The following is a 27,193-nucleotide window of genomic DNA, read 5'->3' as shown; positions in this document are numbered from 1 at the left end:
AGTGCGGCGGTTTGCACGCGGCAGCGTGTGTCTGGTGTGGCTGAGTCTGTTAGTGCACACAGGCTTAGGAATACGCGCGCGCTGAGAGGCAGAATTCTTATACTGGGCAGAGAGAGTCAGCTGATCACGCCGATCAGCTGACTCCAGAGCAGGATACTATTGGTTGATCAATTAGGGGTGGTGCTGGAGAGCACTATTCCATATATAGTTACTGCTGGCCAGTTGCAAGTTGTCTGCCATTGCGAACACTACGTGGAAGCACTCAGACCTTAGTCAGATCCAACAGTGTGTTTGAACCAGATGGACCTGGGAATTCACACTGAGCCAGATTACTTGAACTGTTATTCTGTTTATGCTTAAGCTAGTTCCAGGGTGTAGAGACCAAGGACCTCACATCCAGACTAGGGAACTGTATTATCATTTGTGTTATACTCCAGACTAGTTCCAGGGTGCTGAGACCACGGACCTCACATTCAGATTAGGGAACTGTATTATCATTTGTGTTATACATCAGACTAGTTCCAGGGTGCTAAGACCATGGACCTCGCACCCAAACTAGGGAACTGTATTATCATTTGTGTTATACATCAGACTAGTTCCAGGGTGCTGAGACCACGGAACTCGCACCCAAGACTAGGGAACTTCTGCGATCATTTTGTTATACATCAGACTAGTTTCAGGGTGGAGAGACCACGGACCTCACACCCAGACTAGGCATTGTTTGATATCTGTTATGACTTATTGCTTTCTTGACTACTCTTCTGTCCTCTGATTCGGTACCTCGCATATCTGATATTCCATTGCCAGACCCTGCTTGCCTTGGATACCGAATCAGCCTTCTGTCTTTGTACTTTATCTGTCCGTGTGTTACTGACCAGGCGTGTCCGACCTCGAGAGCTATCTCTCCCCTTAAGAGATAGTCTCCAGATCAGATAGTGACATCCACCTTGAGGTGTCACTCACTCTCTGGCCCTTCCTGTCTCCAGCCTGACTCCACCCCTTGGAGAGTCTCAGGCTGCTGGAAGGTTCCTGTGCTCTCAGAGCAGTGTTCCTTTACTGCCTAATATCACCTGCCCAGCAGGTGCATTACTCAGAGTACTACTGTTACACCAAACACTTACATACCCATAGGTGTCCAGAGGTTAGTAATATATCTGTATTATCAGTGATTCTGCAGATCATCAATAATCAGGCATATATCTGCATTCTTGGTGATACTGCAGATCACCAATAATCAGATTCTCTCTGCGTGCTGACACCAATCGTTACAGTATTGTATTGGACCCGTAATTGTGATTGTATCAGGATGCTTCCAAAGAAGCGGAGCATCCACAGATGGTAGTTGTGTCCTGTCAGGATCTGTGCCTCTGTTGTCCTACTGGTGACATCACTAGTGAACTTTGCTGTGAACTTCCACTGTCAACCAGCAGATGTCTACCTTGTTGCTGAGAACTGTGCAGTTCCCCGGATCACCAGCAGATGGAACTATGAGAACGTTCTGAGAGATCACCTGATCAATGTGCTGCTATTTAAGACCAGACTTCCTAGCAGCACATTGCTAGGTCATTCTAGTTGTTTGTGTAGTATTGTGACTCTGGCCATTAATCCTGTGTTCCCTGTTTCCTGCCTTGCCATATTCTCTGAATTCCCGGTATTGATCCTTGCTAGCCTGACCTTTCTCTGCCTGATGTTATTGCCTGATCCTGATTTCCTGGTTTGACTCTTGCTTGTATTACCTCCCTTTGTGTATGTTGATTGGGATTATTCATTGCATATATTCTGATATTTTGTGTTGCTGTATATATTCTGTATAGATAGATAGGGGTTCTGGTATTGTGCTGCACCACGTATTGTTTGTATGATTATTATTATTATTTATTGTATTTATATAGCGCCAACATATTACGCAGCGCTGCACAATAGATAAAAGGGGTAACATACAAGGTAGAACATACAGGAAACTCACAACAAAACAAGATCATGCAAATGATTTGATAATACAGTGTCATAGGTCAAAATAGAGATTGTTCTAGTCCACAAAAGGGGTGATTGTCAGTAAGATTGCATAATCAAGCTGGAAACACTAGGGAGGAGGGCCCTGCCAGAGGCTTACAATCTAAAGGGTGGGGGTGGAGACAATAGGTGCATCTGTTGAGAGGGTGTCTAACAGAACATATTATGGTGCTGGTGTAGGGGGGTATGCGAGCATGAAAGGGTGAGTCTTGAGAGCTTGTGCGAAGGAATTAAAGGTGGGGGCAAGTCTGGTGGCTGGAGGGAGTGAGTTCCAGAGAGTAGGGGCAGCCCTGGTGAGGTCCTGCAATCATGCATGTTTGTTTTTATTTGATGGAGTGGTTTGTGGGCTGTGCAGTTCAGATTCAAAGGCAGAGATGATCTAGTTAGACAGCAATAGTGTTCAGCAATACAAGTAAATCACAACAAAGATAATGTTACCTTAATATGGTGCTTATTTCTGCTGAATTACTGGTGAAGTCTGGTAAATTCGTTTTTTTTTCGCCCTTTGAAAGCTGCCCTTAGAAAGCGAACCTATTTGTCGGCGGACCGACAAAAGAATGAGCTCTCCTTAGATACACAGAGCTAATCAGGAAGGCCTGGTCAGCTGGCAGACAATATGCTAATTAATAGAGGTGGGCTTGTCTCCTGCAAGTTCAAACAGATCTGTATGTGATACAGGCTTTGATGGAAATTGCAGGCCAGCCACCAGGAAGTAAAGTGTGAACAATGCCAGAATTCAATAGCAATTACAATAATGTCTGTAATGTTACTCAGGTGCTAACACTATTGCAGAGGAAGATCAAGAAAGCAAAAGTGATCAAATACAAAAGATGGAAATTATCAGACATACACAGGCAATGCAGGATGAGATTAAGAGTGTGGTTGCAGAATTCAGTGCAGTTCAGATTCAAAGATGGAAATTATCAGACATACACAGACAATGCAGGATGAGATTAAGCGTGTGGTTGCAGATTTCAGTGCAGTTCAGATTCAAATAGATTGTATGTGTATGGTGGATGTATATTTGAATTGCTGCACCTTTGTACATAAAACACGGTTTTCACCTTCAAATCCAACCTGTGCAGACCTCAGTATTTTCATATATGTGATTCCTTGCTCTTGCAATGTCTTGATAAGAATCTGCATGTGCAGATCCTTACAGATCCATCCTGAATTCTTTCATTTGAGTCCTTTTAGACTTAGGGCTGGTTCAGACGGACGCTTGCGGAGCGTTTACCGCAAGCGTTCGGACCGTCGCGGTAAACGCTCCCATTCAAGTGAATGGGAGCGTTTACACCGAGCTTTTGCGCGCTTTTACCCGAACGCGGCGTTCGGGTCCCGATTTTCGCGAGCGTTCGGGCTGCCTCTGGAAGCAACATGTAGCTTCCAGGGAGCGGCCAACCGCGACGGCTAATGTTCCCCTACGGAAAAAAAAACGCGACCGCATCACGACGCGACCGAAGGCTACTGAAAGCCTGACCGCGCAGCCGCCGCAACGCCCCCAGACGCGACGCTACGCAGACGTCCGTCTGAACCAGCCCTTATACTAGGCATTTTTTGACTACTTTCTCTTCTAATCAGCTCAAATTGATTCTGCATGCCATGGCAAAATGTGCTTGTGTGTGTGTGGCCTTAAGGCACCATGGGTGTAGCCCAGTAATATATGTGAACTTACCAGGAAATAATAGCTGGGGTCTACATAGGACCAGATAACACAAGGCCTGTGCCCCAGGTCAGTCTCCCATCATCTATGCCATGAAGCCTCTGCTATCCTCAGACCTATTTACTCAGTTATTCTACCTTTCACCAACTGCAATGATCAGCTGCCAGTTTGGGCTTTGGGGAAAACAACACTGTAAATAAATGTATGTTTCCTTTAGTAATACAACTGCTAAAGTTAGCCACAAGCATTGGTGTGACTGCTTGTACAGACTCTAGGGCAGGTTATGCTGAAATTCCAACTATATTTCTTAGCATAAAATCAGCTCTGGCTTTAACTCTTCTGCTATAATCTTCTATAACTGGCAGCACATAAAAGAATGATATGGCATACCATATTAATTATATACTCCCCTGCTGTGTTTAATGAATATTGTGTTACATTTCAAACAGAACTTGGCTCTGCATTGTAATCTCATCTCTATTATCAGTACAAACCTGGTTATTTTTACATAACACTTTGCGCCACATCTAAGTGCCTGGCTTCACCTTGTACTGGAAATCTTCCAAAAATCATGAAATCCACAGCTATCTGTGCTCAGGTTCTTAGCCTGACAAGGTCAACCTAACGAAAAAAAATTGGTCTCAACAAAAACAATATTCTACCCATAGTTCACTATATGTGCTATGGGATTACTCTGAAAGGATGACAGCAAGCTATGGACCTTAAAGGGTAACATGCAACTGGCCTGGGAAACTATAAGATCTTGAATTTGATACGAAAGATGATCTGACATTAATACAATTACTATTATCATGTCACTAGCACATAATAGATTTTGGATTAGGCTTTACCTCATATCACTTCCTGCCGCTAAACTCTCCGAGATGGATCATTTATGTGATTTACTGAGGTGTGTAAATTGTTGTACAATGTGCTCTGAGGCTGATGTTGACTTTGAACTAGTTCAAAATGATATGGATATGCTGTCATCTGGAAGTTTTCCAGCCCAAAAACGTATGCTTTTTTAGCTAGCTGTAAATGGCTTAATTGCAAATTATGCCCCCCACCCCCAGTAAAAATGTGCCCCCCCTCCATTCTCACCCCCTTCCCTCTCCTTAGTGCCCTTCACGGCCTTGGGGCCCATCCCACAAGGGACATAAAACAAGTGTGGACATCATGATCTCCACTCCCATAACAAGTGTAACCACAGAAACACCTCATCTGAAATATACTTTAGTTCCCTATATCCGAGGAAGGGAAGGCTAGCCTAGCTCCCCCCCCCCCCCCCCCCCAAGCTCTGGCTCTTGCAGGAGCTGCTCCTCTCTAGTTTGGTCCCTGCCAACAATCCTAAAATTCATATGCAGCTCCATTTTTCTGCAGATCCATTTCCATAATAATACTTGTCTGTTAACTGTGACATTGGCATTTACACCAAGTTACAGAATATGAGAGAAAAATACAGCCTCACTTTGCTAAAAACCCACCCAGAGATACGTTTTTCTGCAAATGAAAAATGGTTAGAATGTCTGTTGCCTTGTTATTGCTGTCTGCATCCATGTTGAGGAGAAATAGTGGGCCTGCACAATACTTTAAACTTCAACAGCTTTTATTAATGCAAAATTGATGCTGCAAAGCAGACAGCTGTTTTGAAGACACACATGCCCTCTTCATCAGTGTAACAATTTATGTAACAACAGGGTAACAACACATCTCCTCTGTATAACATATAATATGTTATCACACTGGTGGGACCTACAGTATGTGTCTTCAAAACTGTTTTCTGCCCTGGAGCATCTATGACTCTTTTGCATTACTAAAGGTAATTGAACCAGGTTCACAGTAGGCATTGCGTTGCGTTCCCCGTAGCAGCAGAAATGCAATACAGTGGAATGGGAATACAGCACTGCATGTTATCAGCACACTGCCTTGCATACAGTGAAGCATACAGTCAATGAAAAGTATGTTTTTCTGTCACTGTTAAATGGCACGTTTGGTAGTAACACACTGCATGCTGTGCATTGGGATGCCGCACACTGTTATACTGCATCCAGCGCATTGTGAATGTTGCATAGATGGTGCGTTGCAGTGCAGCAAGCCACGTTACAATGCAGCCATTAGGCCACACTGCAACACACCACTGTGAACGTAGTAGAAAGGATTATGCAGACCCACTCTTGGAGGAAGAGCCTCCCTTGGGTGATCGCACTCCATCCAGCTACAGGGCTGTGCAAGTACTACTACATACTGACCTGTTGAGGAGAATTCCTCTTACATCTTTTGCCTATTACACTAGCTAAAATTTTGAAACACCAAACCAACAAAACTTCTCCAATTCTTTGGATTCTTTTTTTGTTCCCAAACACAGACAATAACACCTAAAAAATGTGAACATCTAAAGCTTAAATAAGAGTACAGGATATACATGCCAGCAAAAGGCTTGCCGCTTGCCATCAACCATCAAGCAAAACTCAAACTATAAATCAGAGTTACACATACTGTACCTCCTCTATTTTTAAAAATTGTATTTCACTTTGGCACCCCTGAACCACGTATGTATTCATACCACCTTCATACCGGTCAGGTTACCAGGAAGCACGTACCTGAATCTTCAGAGACCGCTGAGATGAGGAGACTAGTTGGATCAGGGGAGAAAAAACTAGCTGCAATACTACAGCACTTGCCACTGGCCACTGTCTCTCCTCAGCTTAAATAGGCCATTTGGCAGGAATGCGTGTAAGCATGCGTACGTATGTGTCCATCCGCGCATGCGTACAAAAGTCCGCAACCTCTGACCCCGGACTCAAGACGCAGACTAAGGCAGACGCACACGTCATCTAGCCCCCCAATGCGGAAGTATGCTTCGGCGCGCATGGACACACATTTGTTTGCCGCTGCCTGCTGAGCACATAAGTGACTGTGACAATACCACCTTGTGTAGAGGGCATATAGTTTGTTGCTTTGTCTACAACTGCAGAGAGTGACCTTTAAACTCAAGTGGCATCAGGTTTCTTCTTCCCCCACCCTATATTGTGCCACTCTTGTGGCACACAGATGTAAGTATAATCATTCATCTTAACCCACAAACATGTAAAAAACCTACTATACTCTATTGGCTCTTGGTTTCCTCCCACATTCCCCCATCCCACCTCTTTCCTTCAAGTACTCGAACATTTCCCTTATTTTCTTTACAGCACTGCAGTATAACAAATCATTTACTAAGAGCAATTGTGCAGGGTTCTCGTTGGGCGTTAATTGGAATATGAATTGCAATAAACTCACAATTGATGTAAGGGCAAGATCTGTGAGTATGGAAACACAAATCTTAGGAGGGAATGTCCCATGGGTTCAGTAATTCATATTACTGAAACAATACTTACTATACCATATTATACAAAACAACGTAAAAGATTGTTCACAGTGGATTTAAAAAATAATGATTGTAATTTTATCATTACTTTGCAGAGGCAGCACAGAATTACTCTGTGTTTCCATAACTCTGCTACAGGAAGAAAAAAATTGTCTTCGGAAGGGAAATCACTGTAATATAGACCTAAGTGACGTTCTGTGGTACTGTAACCCAATGTTCAACCATTGATTGCATCACAAATAACATTCCATAACAGCGCATGAGATCATGAAAACAAATTGAAGGCAGCTGGGATTGTTAATGTGAACCCAAATAAAGCATACTTAAGAGTTTTCTCCTTTTCTTATTGATTTACTGTCTCAAGTCAAATGACAGAGCCAGTAAGAAAGCAACAAAAAAAGCATCATATAATAAAAGGTCTGTTTCTAGTTGTATGTAATGTTACATAATGGGCTTAAGTCTTTCTAGTTTATCTACCAAGTCACAATGATTAATAAAGTCATTTTACTGCTGTTTTGCCTAAAGGAAATGAGAGTCGACAGATAAATTTCTACAAGACATATTGATGGATTCAGTGTGGTCAGCATTATGCATTTCTTACTTGTATTTAACTTATCTCATTTCAGTGACATTAGGACAAATAACCAATTATAGGAAAATAGTGGATATCACTGTGGGTGTAAGCCACTTGTGAAGCAATGATAACCTGTGACAATAAATCCTGCAACAATCAAGGATGAAAGGCTGTGAGAGCGTGAGTGAGCCCTGTGACCACCCTTCAGGGATTCACTAATTCATTCCCAGCTATTGCCACAGGATTTTATGTCTCAAGTGATGGCTGCAATGATCACCAACACATAGTAGAGTGAGCCTCTGCTGTAAATTCCAAAGTGAAAAAGTGCCAGAATAACACTATGACTGCCCCCTTCCCCAATGCAGCAACAGTTGACTAATTCATTAAATAGAACCTGTAACAAAAAAAAGTTCCCCTGGGGGGTACTGACCTCGAGAGGGGGAAACCTCAGGGTCCCAATGAGGCTTCCCCCTCACCTGTAGCTGCAGGCAATCCAGCGCTGGCTCCCCCGAAGTGTCTGACAAGCGCTGATAAGCGCTGATTTATTTACCTTCCCGGCTCCAGCGGGGGCACTGTTGCGGAGATAGGCTAAAATAGCGCCTGTGCAGTAGAGCGGGCTGACAGCGATCGGATATTTCCCCCCTATCTCCGAGTGGATAGCCGATACTGCGCCTGCGCTGGAGCCAGGAAGGTAAATATTTACATCCTTGCTGTTCAGGGAGCTTTATCACCGCCGCCAACGAGACCTAGGAAGACGGGGGAAGCCTCAATAGGATCCGGAGGCTTCCACCACCCGAGGTGAGTACCCCCCAGGGGAGGTTTTTTTTTGTTACAGGTTTTCTTTAAGCAGCAAAGAAGCACTGCTGCAGCTCTGGAATACAACTTACTATGGCTGGTACTACACTCCCTCTCACTTCACCTGTCCTCTCTGAGATAGATTGGCTCAGTGGCACAGGTAGAAGCAGAGTGCCCAGCAGGCAATACGCTGAGGCTACTCCTGGCTACAGATGGGTACAATCAAAAAAGGCGCTGCGCAAAAATGACACGAGGTGATGCCGATAATGGTATCTTGCTGCTAAAGTCATTTAATGTTTAAGAAACGTCCTGAAGTGTTAAATAACTTAAAGGATACACAAAGTGACATGTAACATGATGAGATAGACATGCGTATGTACAGTGCCTAGCACACAAATAACTATGCGGTGTTCCTTTTTTTGTGTTTTTTTCTTTCTCTGCCTGAAAGAGTTAAATATCAGGTATGTAAGTGGCTGACTCAGTCTTGACAGTCCAGATAGGAAGTGACTACAATGTGACCCTCACGGATAAGAAATTCCCCTTTTTACCTCGTTCTTGCTCTCAGAAGCCATTTTCTGCTAGGAAAGTGTTTTATAGTTGGAATTTCTTATCAGTGAGGGTCACACTGTAGTCACTTCCTGTCTGAGTCAGGAATGAGTCAGCCACTTACATACTTGATATTTAACTATTCAAGGCAGAGAAAGAAAAAAAGGAACACAGCATAGTTATTTGTTTGCTAGGCACTATACATACACATGTCTATCTCATCATGTCACATGTCACTTCGGGTATCCTTTAATAAGATGTCATTAGCGGCATATGTGATACATTACCTGGTCCCGGCGATCCCGTCTCCTCTCCACTTCCTGTTTATTTTGCAGCCAGCCAATCACCATGCCGGGACTGAAGCCGCATGGTGATTGGCTTGCTGCTGGACTCATTGAAACTAAAAAGAAAATGGAGAGGAGACGCAATAATCAGGGACCAGATAACATATACAAACCCCTCTGCCTGCTGAACCCTCCCTCTACTTAAACCTAACTGCTCCAGCCCCGCTGCATAACCCCCCCCTCCCCCACTGCCTAAAACTAACCCCCCTGACTACCTACTCCCTGCCGCCATAGACGGCAATAGTACAAACCAAATCTCGGCAAGAAGATTAAATTATGGTTCCCGATAAATAGCGGACACCAGATGCCCGCTATTTATCGCACCTGCTATTTATCGAGCGCCATAATTTAACCTTCTTGCTGCTAATTATGGCTTGTACTAATTGCCGCCCACGGCGGCGCCATTTCTCCTGCGCCATTTTTATCTGTTCCGCTACAGATGAAACAATCTCTTAGGAGTCCTTGCAAAAATAGAAAACTGACATGGCAGGTTTCCAGAAATGGGGCTTGGCTAATTAACAAAACCTGGATTTTATGGCAGAAGTAGTCAGTTTTTAGACATTCTTTCCTGCTACTTCTGTTATAACTTCTTCTGCTTATGCTGATATTGTGGATTTTATTTTCACACTGGATGTCTACATAGCATGTGTTGCACAAATAGCATAAGTGCATTATGCAGACTACATATGCGTAGTCCATATTACGTGCGTTATTGGCTCACAGCATGCACATATTGGCCTCAATTCTGGTAGCTATGTGAGGTAAATATCTGTTTGTAGGTAAAAATCCCTCATGAGGTATTTTCCTCTTTTTTTTAGCGAATTCTGAAAGATTTTTCTCCATTTCTAAACATGAGGTAAAACGTGAGGTAAATGCATAAAGTGAGGTAAAACATGAGGTATTTCAGCGGTAAGTATGCAGTAAATAAATAATAGTAGTCTTTAATTGTCTTCCATAAGTTAGGATAGTCTTTGGAAGATTTTTTTTTTGGAGGGGGAGGGGGGGAAAGGTGTATTGGATTATGTAGCAACCTATGAAAAGTACATTTATAGGCATCCCTTATAAAAAAAAAAATCCAGTAAATATTTGGAGTTTAATTTCTACTATTCTTTTCTATTACACAGCCTGAATAGGAACGACACTAAAACAGCAATAGGAACTCCACTAAAAACTGCAAAATGCAGACAAATTGACTTTATCTCAAGGTACAGGCAGGTCTTACACTGATGAGTAAATTATGCCCTCTAATTTCCATGAGAATAGCTATTTTCGGTAAAATTATTGCAAATGACCTCATGACTTACCTCATAATTTACCTCATGAGGTAAAACATGACTGAAACCTACCAGAATTGCTAAATGTCATTACATCATGAGGTAAGTTACCTCACATGAGGTAATTTGTTTGATAACCCTACCAGAATTGAGGCCAATGAGCTCGATCCAATTAACTTTTTCGCCACGTTTTCTCCTAGTTAATATTTCACATCTTATCAACAAATTGCCTTTTAAACCACCGGCAAGCAAGAAAATACCCTGAACAATTGTGACAGTACTTTTTTACCTACTTTTGGTACTTTTTCAATTGCAGAGAGCAAAGAAGAAGAAGAACAAGAAAAATTGCCTCCTAGAAGGATCTTCTAGAAAAAGTGAACTGAATCAGGCCCAATATGGGTAACTCATACATTCTTTACATAATGCTCTCATGCTATTTGTGTAATGCATACTAACATTTACGTAGACTCACAAGTATAATTTTCAGTGCTGCATTTCTGCACTGGTCTCACTACCAGACGACATAGATAAACGTTCCTCTTCCAGGTACAAGCCCCACATGATTATATCATGTACAAAGTAATATAAATCAAATGCCTCAGATCTGCTTATATTCCAGTGCTTTAATCATAACCTCAGTAAATCTGCAGAGCGTTACACTCTTCATGCTCTAACACGCTGATACTGAGCCTAGAGGGAGATTCTGCTCTTACACAACACTGACTTTTTGCTCTCGCAATTATTTAAACTACCAGAAACTGTACATTTAAATAGAACCGAGATCTACACACAACTTACCTTTTACATGATAAGTTTATTTTTAGAATGCATATTAAAACATTAGTTATGGTTCAATCATTTATAATCCTGTACAATTTTCTCCTGCAGTCTGCAACCAAGGAAGTATATAAACTTTGCAAAAATAATCGCTATATATATATATATATATATATATATATATATATATATATATATATATACTTTCTTTGGGTAATTGTTTGTTTAATTTTATAATTTTATGGTCATTCCATGGGGAAAAATTAGGCGTAAATGCAGAAAATACTATTTTTTTTTTTTCATTTTTCACCTTTACTATTTTTCAGGGGCTTTGCTAGGATCCTGAGAGATCTGGGGCACTCCAGCTGGAAAATGCAGCAGTCTAAGTAGGCCTACTCAGCAAAATGTTGGCCTACTCAGCAAAATGTTGGATGAAGCAACTCTTAGTACTAGGGGAAAACAAAAAACAAAAATGCTGCATATCACATAAATAGGCAGTGTCATTTAATCATAGCTAAGTAGAGTTACCTGGCTACTGTGCTGGCGAGTCTGGCTCTCTGCTGGGTGGGCTGGCCTGCTGCCAGGTTAGTGAAGCATCGATACAGTGTTGGGTCCCCGACCTGTTGCCCTAGTGATTCCATCCAATCGCTATGGGTAGCAGCCATTACAAGTGTCAACAGAACTTAAAGAGAATCTGTACTCTAAAATTCTTACAATAAAAAGCATACCATTCTATTCATTATGTTCTCCTGGGCCCCTCTGTGCTGTTTCTGTCACTCCCTGCTGTGATCCTGGCATGTAATTGCCAGTTTTAGGCAGTGTTTACAAACAAAAGACATGGCATGTGATAGGTTGAGAGGAGCTCAGTCTGTGACTCACACAGAGCCTGCAGGGGGCATAGAGAGGGTGTGTATAGCTTCTATCCTATCACAAGTAGAGCAGCACATTCCAGCCTGAGTGCCTGAGCCCGACAAAGCCATCAGAGGAAAGAAGATTAGATTATAAAACAGATATAGTACAGCCACTGAGCAACTAGGAAAGGCTGCAGTAATCCAGACCACATTAGAACAGGCATAGGAACTTATAGGATAGAAGAAATAAGGCTGAAAATTTTGTTACAGAGTCTCTTTAAAGAGAAACTCCGACCAAGAATTGGACTTTATCCCAATCAGTAGCTGATACCCCCTTTTACATGAGAAATATGTTCCTTTTCACAATCAGACCATCAGGGGGCGCTGTATGGCTGATATTGTGGTGAAACCCCTCCCACAAGAAACTCTGAGGACTGTGGTACTCCTGGCAGTGTCCTGTCTGTGAACCTTGTTGCATTATGAGAAATAGCTGTTTACAGCTGTTTACAACTGCCAAAAAAGCATGCAGCAGCTACATCACCTGCCAACAGTAAAATGCCACCATGTAATAAATGTCAGAATGCAAATCAGGGATTTAAAAGATTTTACAATGGGTAAACACTGACTAAATCATTTATACATAATTATTGTAAAAATGAAGCACTTTTTTATTACATTATTTTCACTGGAGTTCCTCTTTAAAGAGACTCTGAAGCGAGAATAAATCTCGCTTCAGAGCTCATAGTTAGCAGGGGCACGTGTGCCCCTGCTAAACCGCCGCATACGCGCCGCTAAACGGGGGTCCCTTCACCCCCAAACCCCCCACTGCGACACTTGGTAGCAGGCTTGGTCGCTCCTGGAGGCAGGGCTAACGTCTGCAGCCCTGCCTCCATTCGCGTCTATCAGCCGTGCATCGCCACCTCTCCCCCGCCCCTCTCAGTGAAGGAAGACTGAGAGGGGTGGGGGAGAGGCGGAGATACGCGCTGACAGACGCGCGTGGGGCAGGGCTGCGGCGGTTAGCCCTGCCCCAAACAGGAAGCGCTCCCCCGCATTACGGAGGGGATTTGGGGGGACAGGGACCCTCATTAAGCCGTGGGATAGCGGCGGTTTAGCACATGTGCCCCTGCTATATATGAGGTCTAAAGCGAGATTTATTCTCGCTTCAGACTCTCTTTAACGCCGAGTATCGGTAACACAATGGGTTAATGTAATGATCCGCTCAGCTGGCTGCACAGGCAGTCAGCTGTTTGACCATTCCTTATGTCTGAAAGATGCAGGTCTCTGGAAAAGAGACCTGACTTCATCTTGCAACTTTCCGAGTTGCTTTGCTGAGGAATTTGCATACATGCAAATTGCTCAGCTGTCTCGTTGGAGGGCTGGCAGTATAAAAGCCTGCTGCTGACCAGAAGGCTTCGCTGGTCATAACGGTTTGTTAAATCACTCCTGGAGTGTCAGCCTTTCCTGTTGGATTGTTGTAGCTAGCTTAGAGTAATTCTGGGGACTGCACTAGGCAGCCCCTCTAGTGCAGTTAGCCTGCTTATTTATTTATTATGTATTTATTTATTTGTTGTATGTATAAAGCTTATCTGTTTTGTCTGTATTGTCTCTCTGTTGCGATTGTCCTGTCGCCAACGGTGGTCGTCAGGAAATCGTTCTGTCTGTCTGTGGGCGCTAACCAGGGCAGCGGTTGTTACTGGTAGCCCCTTCTGTTTTATCTGTCTTACTTGGATTGCACTAGCCTCTAGCGATAGCGGCTGTGGATCCTTCTGATCGCTATCTTGAAGTATAGCTGGAGCAGCGGTTGCCACCGGCTATCTCATCTGTCTGTCTTGCTTGGATCGCACTCGCTCTGGCGGAAAGAGCAGTGGATCCTGCTAACTCTGCTTCTATACTTGGATCGCACTCGCTCTGGCGGTAAGAGCAGTGGATCCTGCTAGCTCTGTTACTTTACCTATATCGCACTCGCTCTGGCTGAAAGAGCAGTGGATCTTTCCTATCCTACTTCCCGTCCGTCTGTCTGTCTTGTCTGATACGAACGCTTGCTGTAGGCTCGGTGAGGTAACCGTTAAGCAAGCGCTCGCGTTCTCTGTTTCGTGTTTGTGTGGCGGGGGTTAGTTAGGCGTGCTTGTCTCTGTTGTGCTTAACACGCGGAGACTGCGCTGTAAACGCGTTCGCTGTTGCGAATGAGTGCGGTGTTCACGTTTAGTTAGCGTTTGTTATTTTCCTTATCTTCTCATTGTATGATTTGCTGTGCCTTTGCTACTCTCGTGCCCTGTCTTGCTTAAACCTTGTGTCACCTCTGGCAATCGCCTCTCTCGCGATTGCGTTCCTACTTTGTTTCTGCTGTTGTGTGTGCACCGTCGCGGGTTGGCGACTAGATTGGTGCACATACATACATTCTGTCTCTGTGCTCATTCTCATTCTCAATTGCTTCTCTTGCGATTGCGTTCTCACTTGGTTTCCTCTGTTGTGTGTCCACCGTCGCAGGTTGGCAGCTAGATTGGTGGACATACATACATTCCTCATCTGTGCTTATTCGGTCTTGTGTTGCTGTTAGCATTCGCCATCTCTTGCGATTGCCTTCTCACCTGATCTTCATGGTTGTGTGTTCATCGTCGCAGGGTGGCGACTAGATTGGTGGACACACATACCCTCTGTCACTTTGCTCTCTCTCTTTCAGGGCTATCTTGCCCTGCGTTTCTTCCCTTCATACAATTCCTGTCTGGCGTCTGTGTCAGGGCAGAGGATCTGTTCCTCTGCACTCCACAGTTCCATCTGCCGACAGGAATTTACATCTACAGGTGTGTTGCACCTTTTGCTGGGTTCTCTCAAATTATACGCTTGTGGAGGATTTCCGCAGTGTCAGCGCACGTCCTGTGCACTTACCACGGAGAGAATTCCACAATCGTTACAGGTAATTGGTTTTGTAGGGATTAAAGCTTCAATGCAGAAAAAAATAAATACATTTGAATGTGACATGTCACTTTGATAAACCTTATAAAAAAAGTTTAAAACTTTTTTTCCCCAACTTTATTAATACATTCACTTGTTAAATCTGGGCATGACAAGGGGCGCATGTGCACACGTGGTAGCGCGCATGCATGTGCATGAGCACAAGTCCAGAATGTGAGTCACACATCCAGGAACCTAAAGGAGCTCAAAACTGGACTTTCAGTCTTTAATTGAGCGTTTTCTTTGTGCATATGAAAAATGTTAAAACTAGCATGGGCAGTGGAGGGGCAGAGATTGGTAGCGAAAGGGTTAAAGACAATCTTCAGGCATAAATGTTTTCTTTTTTCTGTATATACTCCCAGTGGCAGAGCTTGTTCTTTTCTGCCTAGAAGCTACTTCATTAGCTGATGTCAAATCATTCACTTCTGTATGCAGGCTGTATTGTGTTCCGAGACCTGTGTCAGTGCCCCACCTTCTGGCAGTATAAGCAGCATGATTCTGAGCCAAGCAGTGACAGCAGCCCTTTCTAGAAAGTGCTCTGAACTCCTTCTCCTGTGCAGCATCTAGTAATCCATCCACATCTTTAATGGAGGGTCTTTAAAAGCATAAGCTGCTGCACCAGCCCCGCATCACTAACCCGCTCTCTGCAGATAAGCGATGGGATCACCAGCCACACGGGAAGTCCTGCTTCATCTCTGACTACAGTGGCGCCTCATGTGACCCAGCATCGCTTAACAGGTCACATGAGGCACCGCTGTAGCCATGGTTACAGGACCCTGGGCGGGTGGATGGAGATCCCATCGCTGGAATGCTGAGAGCAGGTAAGCTAGCGCTGCACATCTAAGGAGGGAGGGACGGGAATGCGAGGAGGGAGACGTTTGGGGAGGGGAGCCGCCTCTTGCTGCTCTCTAGTTTTTGCCGCCCTGAAGCACGTGATTCACGTTGCTTGATGGAAGAGAAACAGATCAGGACACACACACACACACACCTTATCAATAAAATACCTCTACAGCTACGGTACTTAAAATGAATATGATATTACCTTTTTACTTACTTTTAAGTACTTTTTCAATTGCTAGAGGAGAAAAGTTATTAGGATAAAAACGGGCTCTAGGTCTTTCACTGCTGCCTACCACGCGCACACCATCCGCTGTGCACACATGCGCCTGCCCGGCCGGTTGCCTCCTGCCCCGTCCTGAGTCCTGTCCCAACGGCTGTGTCGGTGCAGGACACGCACAGTAACGCAAAAGCACTGACACAGGGACAGGACGCAGGGACTCAGGGGTTTTATATATAGAGATGGCCATTCGACTGTTGCCTGTAGAGATTGGGACTTGATTCCTCTGGCGACAGCTTGGAGCTGAGTGGTGTACAGGTGTATCATAAGAGTCATGTGATTCCTCTGGCGACAGCTTGGAGCTGAGTGCTGTACAGGGGTCATAAGAGTCATGTGATGCATTTTGCCAGTATATATGGTGAAGGAAGGGTGACAGAGCTGCTTCCAATGGGTGAGGTAAGGAGGGAACTCACCTGAGCTGCTGCGGTTATCTGGAGCTTTCCACTCCATATTGGGGTTGCTGTACAGTGGGCCGTGACCAGCCACCTCTGCCGAGTTAAGTCTAGTATGTGAGTGAGGCTTTAGAGCTATTATCTATAATGAGAAAGGCTCTACCTGTGGATAGCTGCTGATCATTGCTACTACAGCAGGGGTGTAAAAACAACTTGTGAAAGTCCATTTATATTTAAACATGATGCACAGTGTTTTTCAACAGCCAAAATGCTATCTTCAGGAATGACTTAAAAGCATGCAAAAAGCAGTAATCACTAATTACTTCCAATAACTCATGTAACTAGGGAAATACTTTTACTTAGAACTTTCTGGAGTTTCTCTATTTTCAGGCTAAACATACATCATTTAGGGCCTTTTTCCACTACACACAGATTCTTGATGCTGAAAAATGGACTCCAATGAATGCCTATGGGCCTGTTTCCACTAACGTGTTCATAGGCATCCAGAATCCGTGTGTAGTGGAAACAGGTCCTTAGGTCTCTAGATCTCTCCAGTGTTGTACAGTAAAGCAATCTATTGTATAAAAATGTAGCTGTTTTCTCCTCAGAGGCTTGCAATATTAACCACTTAACGACCGCCTAACGTCGGCGGGTCGTTAGTGGTATAGCATGGAAACGGCCGCTCGATCGAGCGGCCTTTCCATGCCAGTTCACGGAGGCTGTCTCTGTGAACAGCCGGAGAGCCGCCGTTCGCGGCTCGCCAGCGAACTGTAAACAGGCGGCGAAGAAATCCCCGCTGTTTACATCACACGGCGCTGCTGCGCAGCAGCGCCGTGACGTAGATCGGCGATCCCCGGCCTCTGATTGGCCGGGGATCGCCGGCATATGATAGGCTGAAGCCTATCCTTCAATGCGCAGGACGGAAATCCGTCCTGCGCAGCCCATGGAGGGAGAGGGAGGTAAGGGGAAGGAGGGAGCGCCGAAAACGCTGCGGAGGGGGGCTTTGAAGAGCCCCCCCGCAGATCACAAACAGTCGGCGGTGATCAGACCCGCCCAGCAGGACATCCCCCTAGTGGGGCAAAAAGGGGGGAAGTCTGATCGCCAAGGCTCATTCCTGATCGGTGCTGTGGGCTGGAGAGCCCACGCAGCACCGATCACTGCAGAAAGCCCTGGTCCTTAAGTGGTTAATTGAAATAAAAACAAAACACAATCAATATATGTCACTACAGTAGGCTAGCTAGAGAACCTTTAGGGATGGTTCAGATGGGCGACTGAACAAGCAGCCCAGAGCTTGGGTAATTTTATCTCCGAGCACCTTTCCTTTCCTGCTATGCAGTTGCCGGTTTTATGCTGCTGGAAGCAAAGGCAGATGAGAGAAGCAGGTGATAAGTCTCTACCTCACATGCCACCAACTTTTTTTACTTAAAAAAAAGAAGACTTTTTTCTTTAACTTTTTAACCGTGGTAGCTCATTTAGGTGCAACAATGCATCAATCATTTTGGAGCCAGTGTTGCCTAGCTACTTTGGACGGTAAGAGTTTCAGCCAGGCATCAGAAGAAAGGTCCGCACACAGTCTTATTGGGAACAACCTCCGTTTATTGTCCCATTGCACACACAAATAACATCGAGTCGGCGAAACCGACGATCGTTTCAGGGCCTGGCAGGTCCCCTTTATCAAGGCATAAGCAGATAAAACGTATAACGTATCAGCCAGGCAGTGCACAAATTAGCTAAAAGAAAAGGTAATTCAGCCACCAGCAATAGCAACTGAATTACATGTCTCCCCAACAGTTCTCTAAATACCTATATAGTATTATAGAAAATATAAACTTTATATTATCTTTCGTCTTCCTGTCAAATTTTCTTTCTTTTGTCTTCTTTCTTCTAGAATACTGCTAAGTGAAATTACAATAAACAAACCATCACTACGCAGTGAAAGTTTGCATAGCGTCATAAGGAAGAAGCCAAAATCAGTGTATCACAGTAACCCCAGTGTGTATCAGAATCTCATCCCACTGGCCAGTTTAGTAGACCAATGGGCAACCCCGGTGGGAAGTTTGAAGATGCTTTTTTTTTGCAAAGCATGAAGATTTGAGATGCAGTTAAATACTCTAGTTGCCTTATTACTTCTCAACGCACCACCACCCCATTACTTTCAACTTACTATTCTCCCAGGGTTTTAGTAAATTTGATTTGCTTTAGCCAATTAGGACTCTTACCTATCTATTCTTTTCTCGCGTCTTCATCCTTATTTTTCTTTCATTATGGTAAGTTTGAATTATTTTAAGACAAGACAAATAACATTAATTTTATAATGCACTTTTCTCCTTGTGGACTCAAAGCTCTTAAGCTGTAGCCACTAGGGCCTGTTCAGCAGCAGTGTTAGGGAATCTAACCTAAGGTCTCCTTACTGAATAGGTGCTGGCTTACTGAACAGGAAGAGCCAAGATTTAAATCCAGGTCTTCGGTGTTTGTTAAAGTTAATGGGGTTGTCTTTTTGTTATGAATTAATCATAAATTATAAGAAGCTCTAAACAATGTAATCCTGTTAAGTACATAGAGTTTCTGCTCTGCTGATTCCGTTAGTATGAAGATGTTCTTATGGTGTTTGTTTAGGATCTGTTTCAGTACGTTGCTATTTACTTGTACTGGGTTGTCCTACCCATTCTGGTCCACTGTTTTGCTTTCATATGATATGTTTGGAACTCTCAAATAAAAACATTTGAAGAGAGTTTTGCAGTATCCATGTTAAAACATCTCATTATTACAGTGTCGTCCTGTAGTGCCATAATGTTATGCTTTAATCATTTCTGGGCGGTGAATTGTTGTTGCTTTTCTGAAGCTATTTGACAAATTGTGTTTTAATGCAGCTGGCCCTGTGCCTTATGCAACTACGCATACTTCTACCTCCTGTGACACATTACCATTCTGAGCTCAATATACCGCCATGAATTGTCTAATCTCCCTAACACCGATACTGCAAATGCTTTGAACTTGTTAACATTCTGTAGTTTGTTATGAACAGTTAACATTCTAACCCTGCTTGATGAATTATAAATGTGTGACTGGGTTCCCACGATGTATTTCAAAGGCGCTGCTGCTTCCCATACAGTATAACAGGTGTAATAGCAGAAACAGTAGAAGTAAGAGAATTTCTTTGCTTTGAGAATGTTGTGACTACAAGGCACGGGGGAAGAAAATGTTAGAGACAGAAAAGTACAGAAAAAACTTTCACTTGCCAAGCAATTTCTGTCCCACATCGGTATTAGTCAACACACCTCACCCTGAAAGGCTGTGGAAGAAACGTTAGTGTGTTCAAACATCTTCCACAGCTCCCATCTTTCTCAGTTTCCAATTGTTTCACTAATATTGCAGCACAACATAGGGGCTCCTGCACTTAAAGAGGAACTTCAGTGAAAATAATGTAATAAAAAAGTGCTTCATTTTTACAATAATTATGTATAAATTATTTAGTCAGTGTTTGCCCATTGTAAAGTCTTTCCTCTCCCTGATTTACATTCTGACATTTGTCACATGGTGACATTGTTACTGCTGGTAAGTGATGTCAGTGGAAGGAGATGCTGCTTGCATTTTTGGCAATTCGAAATAGCTGTAAACAGCTGTTATTTCCTACAGTGCAACAAGGCTCCCACAATGTGATGTCAGAACCATGGTCCTGACATCGCACTGTGGGAGGGGTTTCACCACAATATCAGCCATACAGAGTCTGATGATCCGTTTGTGTAAAGGAATAGATTTCTCATGGGAAAGGGGGTATCAGCTACTGATTGGGATGAAGCTCAATTCTTGGTTACGGTTTTTAAAAAAAATTGGCTCAGCCAGGGACAGATTTGTGCAGTAGCTAACAGTGCTTTCTGCTATGCACGTCAGAATTACAGATCTTGGTTGATGGACCTGCCTGCCCCAGTGCTGTCCACTTACGTGGGTGGGCCTCTGTGTAATAGTTACTCCCTTGCACACTCGGCTGAGGTTGATTTATCAAAACAAGTGCAAAGAAAACTGAAGTGAAGGTGGAGCTTGCAGGAGCCAATCACATTTAATTTGTTATATTTGAACTTTCTAATTTTTAGCTCTGGAAAAATGAACAGCTTTGTGCCAGCGTTCTTTGCACTTATTCTATTATCTATTATTATTATGATTATTATGATTATATTATTATTGTTATTATATTATTAGCCCCACCGCCTTAAAGGGGAACTGCAGATTTGCTGTATGTCTATGAAAGTTATCATTAATCCAGGTCATAGTACATTAAAAGGAGCATAAATCATTTCACCTTTTCTTTTTCATATTAGAAAACGAATTCATTTAGCTTCCTTGGGTAAAAATTGTGATGAAATGTTCCACTACTGTATTTATATTTCACTTACTCCATGCACATACATTGAACAACTTAAAGGGGAACTGAAGAGAGAGGTATATAGAGGCTGCCATGTTTATTTCCTTTTAAACAATACCAGTTGCCTGGCAGCCCTGCTGATCCTCTGCCTCTAATACTATTAGCCATAGCCCCTGAACAAGCATGCAGCAGTTTAGGGGTTTCAGACTTTAAAGTCAGATCTGACAAGACTAGCTGCATGCTTGTTTCTGGTGTTATTCAGATACTACTGCAGAGAAATAGACCAGCAGGGCTGCCAGGCAACTGGTATTGATTAAAAGGAAAAAAATATGGCAGCCTCCGTATACCTCTTACTTCAGTTCCCCTTTAAAGGGAACCTTAAAGTGTACCAGAGCCCAGTAATATAAAAAGATTTATACATACCTAGGGCTTCCTCCAGCCCCATCCACTCAGATCGCTCCTGTGCCGCCGTCCTCCGCTGCTCGCAGCTTCTGTACCCGGTGTCGTCACTGTCGTCAGTCGTAGCCAGTCTACGCAGGAGAAGTGCGCTCTTTGCGTGTCTCTCCCGCAGCCGCTGGAGAGATACGTAGAGGGCGCACTTCTACGGCAGACTGGCTCCAACTGACGGCAGTGCGGGGAACCGGTATTGGAGTAACAGACAGCGGAGGATGGTGGCGTGGGAGCGATCGGAGCGCATGGGGCTTGAGGAAGCCCCAGGTATGTATAAATCTTTTTATATTACTGAGCTCTGGTTTCCTTTAACTGTAGATAAAAAATGGGTTTAACTTACCTGGGGCTTCTACCAGCCCCCTGCAGCCACCCTGCGCGCATGCTGTTACTAAGTGTCCCCCCAATCCCCCGCAGCAATCCTCTTCCAGCCGGCCGACGGGCCACTGCGCATGCATGGGCGTGGCTGTGTGTGTCCTCAAACACACTCCCATCCACACAGAGTACTGAACATTGCATGCTGTTCTTTCCTCATAATAGAAAATGCAATACCTGTACACAAGAGGGCGCCCCTGACTTTACCTGGTCTGCATGTACCCAGAAACAGCCCTGCTGCCTGATACAACTGAGAGATCCACATACTTCCCATATCTACATAACGAACTAGAAATAAAGTGCCATATTTATGTACATTGGATTGGATGTTGATGAAAAGTAAATAAAGTGAGGGAAAAGTCCCACATATCCTGAAGTTTGCATGACAAAATAAATGAAATACAGCTATACAAGCTGTTTTGATAAGTGACCTAAGAGGTAGACCTGTAGGAAAATTAAGCGAGCAGCAAATGATACAATTGATACTTTTATAACGGAAGCAGAATTTCCCTTTAAGTTGAAGATCAAAAGTTGGATTTGTATTTTTTTTCCTGACGCCATACTCTTGATGTCCGCTAGGTGGGAGTGTAGAGCACGCCTGCTCCCGTCTTCCCTGAGCTGTCAGCGTGTGTCCCGCAGAGAAGCAGTGTATGAGCGCTGCTGGGACGGGCTGTATGGACACACGTTACCTCTTCCCCGCAGCGTGCACTTGCCAAGCAACTGAACACAACCTGCATGCACCTTTCCCCGCCAACGGGTCTCCCCCGCAGGAGGGACTTCTCGGCTGAAAGCGTGTTCCCTTGGAGTTTTGTTTTTCCACTGTTTGCCGAGTTCAGGTTAATAATAAGTGGGCAGAGCACAGCCTGTGGACTGGACTATCCGGAGAGCCGGGAGGAGAGTGGCTGAAGCGGAGAGGAAGGCTCGCCATTGGCTGCAGCAGCTGGACAGGTAAGTGATGGGGGACTGGCTGGATGCTACGCCTGGCTCCTTACATGTCTCTGTGTCGGGATACTACTAGTGCAGTGCATGGATATCATGTATAACTCAGTGGTATGTAACAGCCTACAGGTGTGTTCCGTCCTGTGCGTGTCTGTTATGTGAGATATGCCAACACTGAACTAATAATGGGAGATCATAGTAAACATATTGCAGTTGTTAGAGTGCAGTTGATAGAATCCTAACTTTTTCTCTGTGTGTGTTGCCATAGGCAACAACTGCTCTGCGTTTTTCCTGCTGTGCTCAAGTTTATTTATATACAGCATCTACAGTATGTAAGTTTATAAATACTGTATGGAAGAAAATGTGAGATGTGATCTTGCATCTATCAATAACGTAAAAGGAGTAGCACAGAACTTTATTATGCTATTTTTATGCTTTCTTGCATTGTTAGCAAAATAAAGTTAAAAAAAATGAACATTTTTTTTTTTAAAAGAATATGAATAATGTTATTCTGACAACTTGCCTACACTTTTTATGCAGTTTACTGTATCATCTAATCAGGAAGTCTGTACCTTTTCAGAAAGGAGACCTTGGGCAAATCTCCCTAATACTGCTACTGCCTACTGAGCGCTCCCTAGTAGCTGCAGCTCTGGTGCTTTGAGTCCGCCAGGAGAAAAGTGCAATATAAATGTTCTGTGTCTGGTCTATCTGTGGTGCCTCTGTGAACATCTCTGCCGATTTATGTTTTGTGGGGTGCACTTGCCAGGTAGCTGGGGGTCTTCATGGCCCCCCTGGATCTGAAGGCTCTCCAGAGCTGTTGTGTCTAATTCCTCTTTCTTCCTATCGCCCTGATTCCTGTGGGATGTTGTTAGCGGGCCCTGTCTTCCCTCTGACAGATGCAGGTAAAGGCGAGTTTTGTTGCTTAAGGGCACAGTAGCAGCGATAAATCCTCAGATTAAAAAGCTGTCTGCATAATGCTGGGAGTCTGTATACGTCTCATTTTTATTCACCTGAAAGAATGTGAGTGTGTTGTTTCATGAAATCTGCCAGCACGCATTGTTGTAAATCAGGCCTGGCAGATAAGGGAAAACAAGTGACAGGAAATTCAGAGTTCCCTGAAAGTGAAAGAGAGAGAATACTAATGATTTATCGGCAAGCAGGAATTCTCAATGCTCAGCCAGTGCTTCAGTATGTTTAATGGAGAGGGATTCATTCATGGGCTATTTATGGGATTGCACGTGGATGAACCCTGAGGGCAGCACTCATTCATTCTGCTGCTACATATATTAAAGTCATTGCAATGTATATTAAACTACATTTATCATAAAGGAGAAGGGACAGATCCTGTCACCAAAAGGATGAAAAATCTGACCAGGCTGCTGATAAGGGGCCACGTAATTAAGTAATAGAGAAGAAAAACCAGTTATCATCTTATCTTTCCAGGATGTCCATGTGTGAGAGGAATATTTTTCCTTCATTGCACAGGAGAAATGAGACCGTGTTAAAAACTGAGTACTGGGAAGGAAATTACACCTTTTATATCTTAAATGGGGCTTTGTTTAAATGATTTCAAAGCAGTATTCCAACATCCCTTTAGGTATGCCCAGTGTGCGCACGAGAGGAATCGGAGCAGGGGACTTGGCCACAGGATACAGCCGGAATAGCTTATCCTGCTTCTGCACAAGTTCCTGGTGATGTTAAATACCATTCTCCCTCCAGGCTGCCATGGATAGTGGGGAATGAAATAATTCGGCTTCCAGCAATTGCTGGAGGCCGAGTTATACTGTTTTAAAAGTAACTTCAGCTCCGTCTTCTGACGGCGCCAAAGTTACTCACTCTGCACTGCTATAGCCGTAATTCCTATTATGGTCTATGGTGGCGCCGGCTGCGCCCAAGTCTCCTGCGCTGGATTGCCAGTGTTCGCTTTAGGAGGCCAAATGATGCTCCTGAGTAATGGGGAATATTTGTGTAACGATCGGTGTAACACAGAGAGGGTCTGATTACCGGTCATCTGCAGTATCACCGAGAATGCAGATATATACCCGATTATTGATGATATGCAGTATCACCGATAATCAGATATATCTCTAACCTCTCTAACCACCTGAGTGATAAGTGTTTGGTGCAACAGTAATATTTTGAGGATCGCACCTGACAAGCAGGTGCAGAAGCAGTAAGAAATACTGCACAAGGAAGTTCCTTCCAATGGTCAGAGAACTCCCAAGGGAGTGACCAGTGTGGGAATAGGAAGGACCAGAGTGTGAGTGACACCAAAGGAAGAGTGTCACTGACAGATCTGTGAACTACCTCTTAACTGGGGAGATAGCTCTCGAGGTCGGGCAAGCCAGGTCGACAACACACAGACAGATAAGGTACACAGACAGGAGACTGATTCGGTAATCCTAAAACGAGCAGGGTTTGGCAACAGAGTATCCAATATAGCGAAGTACCGAATCAGTGATCAGAAGAGTGGTCAGGAAAGCAGAAGGTCATAACAAATAATCAACAATGCCTAGACTTGGGTGTGAGCTCCTAGATCATCAACACCCCGGAACTGGTCTAGAATATAACACAGATGAACCGGTGTACAGAGGCGCCAGTAGAATAAAAGATGATAAAAGGTTTAAAACATCTAGGTGGTGGTGGTGGACCAAACAACCCAAAACAGACACGATGCTGTCAGTTCAAATTAACGGAAATTTATTCACATACTCCAAAATACTGCGACGCGTTTCTCGGGTCAAAAGCCCGCTTCCTCAGGCATTAAAAAACAGGAGTATCTCACTACAGGATGACAGAAATAAAAACCACATCAGGGAACTGTATAAAGTATATAATAATAATAAACATGTACGCACGATAATGTTTATGTTAAGGGGAGATAATGTGATGATAACATGGGTAGTAGTATAGTGTGTGATTGGTCGTATAATGTATTGGAATTGGGAGAGGGGGGGAGGGGGTTTCAGGGGGGAGGGGGGCTAAGGTGGCCAGGGGTAAAAGGTGGGAGGAGGTGTGGGAATATGGGTGGGCTAAGGGGAAAGTGATCTATTGCAGTAAGTATATGTGGGGTTTAAGGGAAGTTGGGGTTATACTAGTAGATTACAACTTTTAGATATCCAGCTGGAAAACATTCCTATCGCAAATTATACCAGTGAGTAATAGTCTTTAAATATATGTGCAAAAACACTTACCAGCTATCTGTCCTGATCAGGCTCAGCACCTCTGTGCTTGTATGCCCGCTCAGGACCTTTAAATAGATCCAAGTGTTGTAAGATTCAGCGTGGCTGGAGGGCGGGGTTGGAGGATAACACAGATGGTAACAGGATTCTTGGACTAAGGTGTGAGCTCCTTGGTCATCAACACCTTGGAAACTGGTCTAGCAAATAACACAGATACTGACAAAAGGTCTGAGTTCTACCACGTGGTGATCGCAACGGAAGACAACCAGCAAATGCCCAGCCACTACTATATATAGTTCAGCGCTCTCCAGCGCCTCCCCCAAGTGCTGGACCAATGGAAACCGTTTCTGGCATCAGCTGACCAGCCTGGTCAGCTGATCCCCCACTGACTGACATAAAGCTCTTCCTCCCAGCGCGCGCGTCCACCTAAACCTATGTGGACTACAGCTCCCAGCCATACCAGAACTTTGTTGCGAAATGCCCGCTGCGCTGCACGCGGAATCCGCCGCCATGCCACCAGCGCATGCGGCGGTTCCTCCGCGTTCAGGCAGACACAAAGACGAGTGAGCACCTGCATCAGCTGCCGCGCTGGACGCGGAACCCGCTGCCCTGCTAGAGGTGCATGCGGCGGTGCTTCCGCGTTTTCTCACAATTTGCTAGAAATTTTGGAAGTATTGAGGGTTTTTATGGAAGGAGGGGGAATTTATTTACAGGTGAGAGGATCTGGAGTGGACCTTGAAGGACAAAAATCATGGCTATCAACCATATCATTTTTTACTAAATGCTCAACACCAGCACCCATTTTATTTTACTTTTGGATAGTATGGAAATGGGTTTGAACTGCTGTTGGGTTCCTATTGATGTCTGTTCTTCCTACTTCTGTCACTTCTTGTTCTGGCAGAAAGTGGATAATCAATTTTTTTATGGAAAGGTAATGGGGAAGGATATACGTTTTTATTGATTTCCCTCATTTTCTTGTCCTAGGGACTATGAGGATGCACATTCAAGCCATGTAAATCCTCCGAGATCCGAGAAAAAGTAAGAATACATTTTTAAATAGGGACAAAAACAGCTAAAACCTGAGCGACTGAAACTCCTTACCCCATTATCTAGAATTAAGATAAAATATTTTTCTAGAGTTGGTGTTTTCAAAGTCCAGCTGTTTTTGATGCAAAACGTATTCTAAAATGTAGCGTTACTTTGGACATGTGAAGTGAGAGAGATA

The 27,193-nt window shown here is 44.0% G+C and overlaps 1 protein-coding gene across 6 annotated transcripts in view; it reads left to right on the top strand.

The window, feature by feature from the left end:
• Positions 1-22,505: 22,505 nt before the first annotated feature.
• THSD4 (thrombospondin type 1 domain containing 4) overlaps positions 22,506-27,193 on the top strand; it is an 827,407-nt gene continuing 822,719 nt past the window's right edge. For 4 of the 6 annotated variants that reach the window (XM_068275544.1, XM_068275543.1, XM_068275535.1 and 1 more), the window contains exon 1: positions 22,506-22,795. The gene's annotated coding sequence lies outside the window, so the exon portion shown is untranslated. Of the gene's footprint in view, positions 22,796-26,952; positions 27,007-27,193 lie in introns of all 6 variants that reach the window. The other 2 variants (XM_068275537.1, XM_068275538.1) reach the window with 1 other exon arrangement.

This window comes from Hyperolius riggenbachi, chromosome 3 (genome assembly GCF_040937935.1).
Source record: "Hyperolius riggenbachi isolate aHypRig1 chromosome 3, aHypRig1.pri, whole genome shotgun sequence".
In the NCBI taxonomy this organism is placed as follows: domain Eukaryota; kingdom Metazoa; phylum Chordata; class Amphibia; order Anura; family Hyperoliidae; genus Hyperolius; species Hyperolius riggenbachi.
Note: the sequence above shows the minus strand (reverse complement) of the source record. Positions and strands in the feature narration are given on the sequence as shown.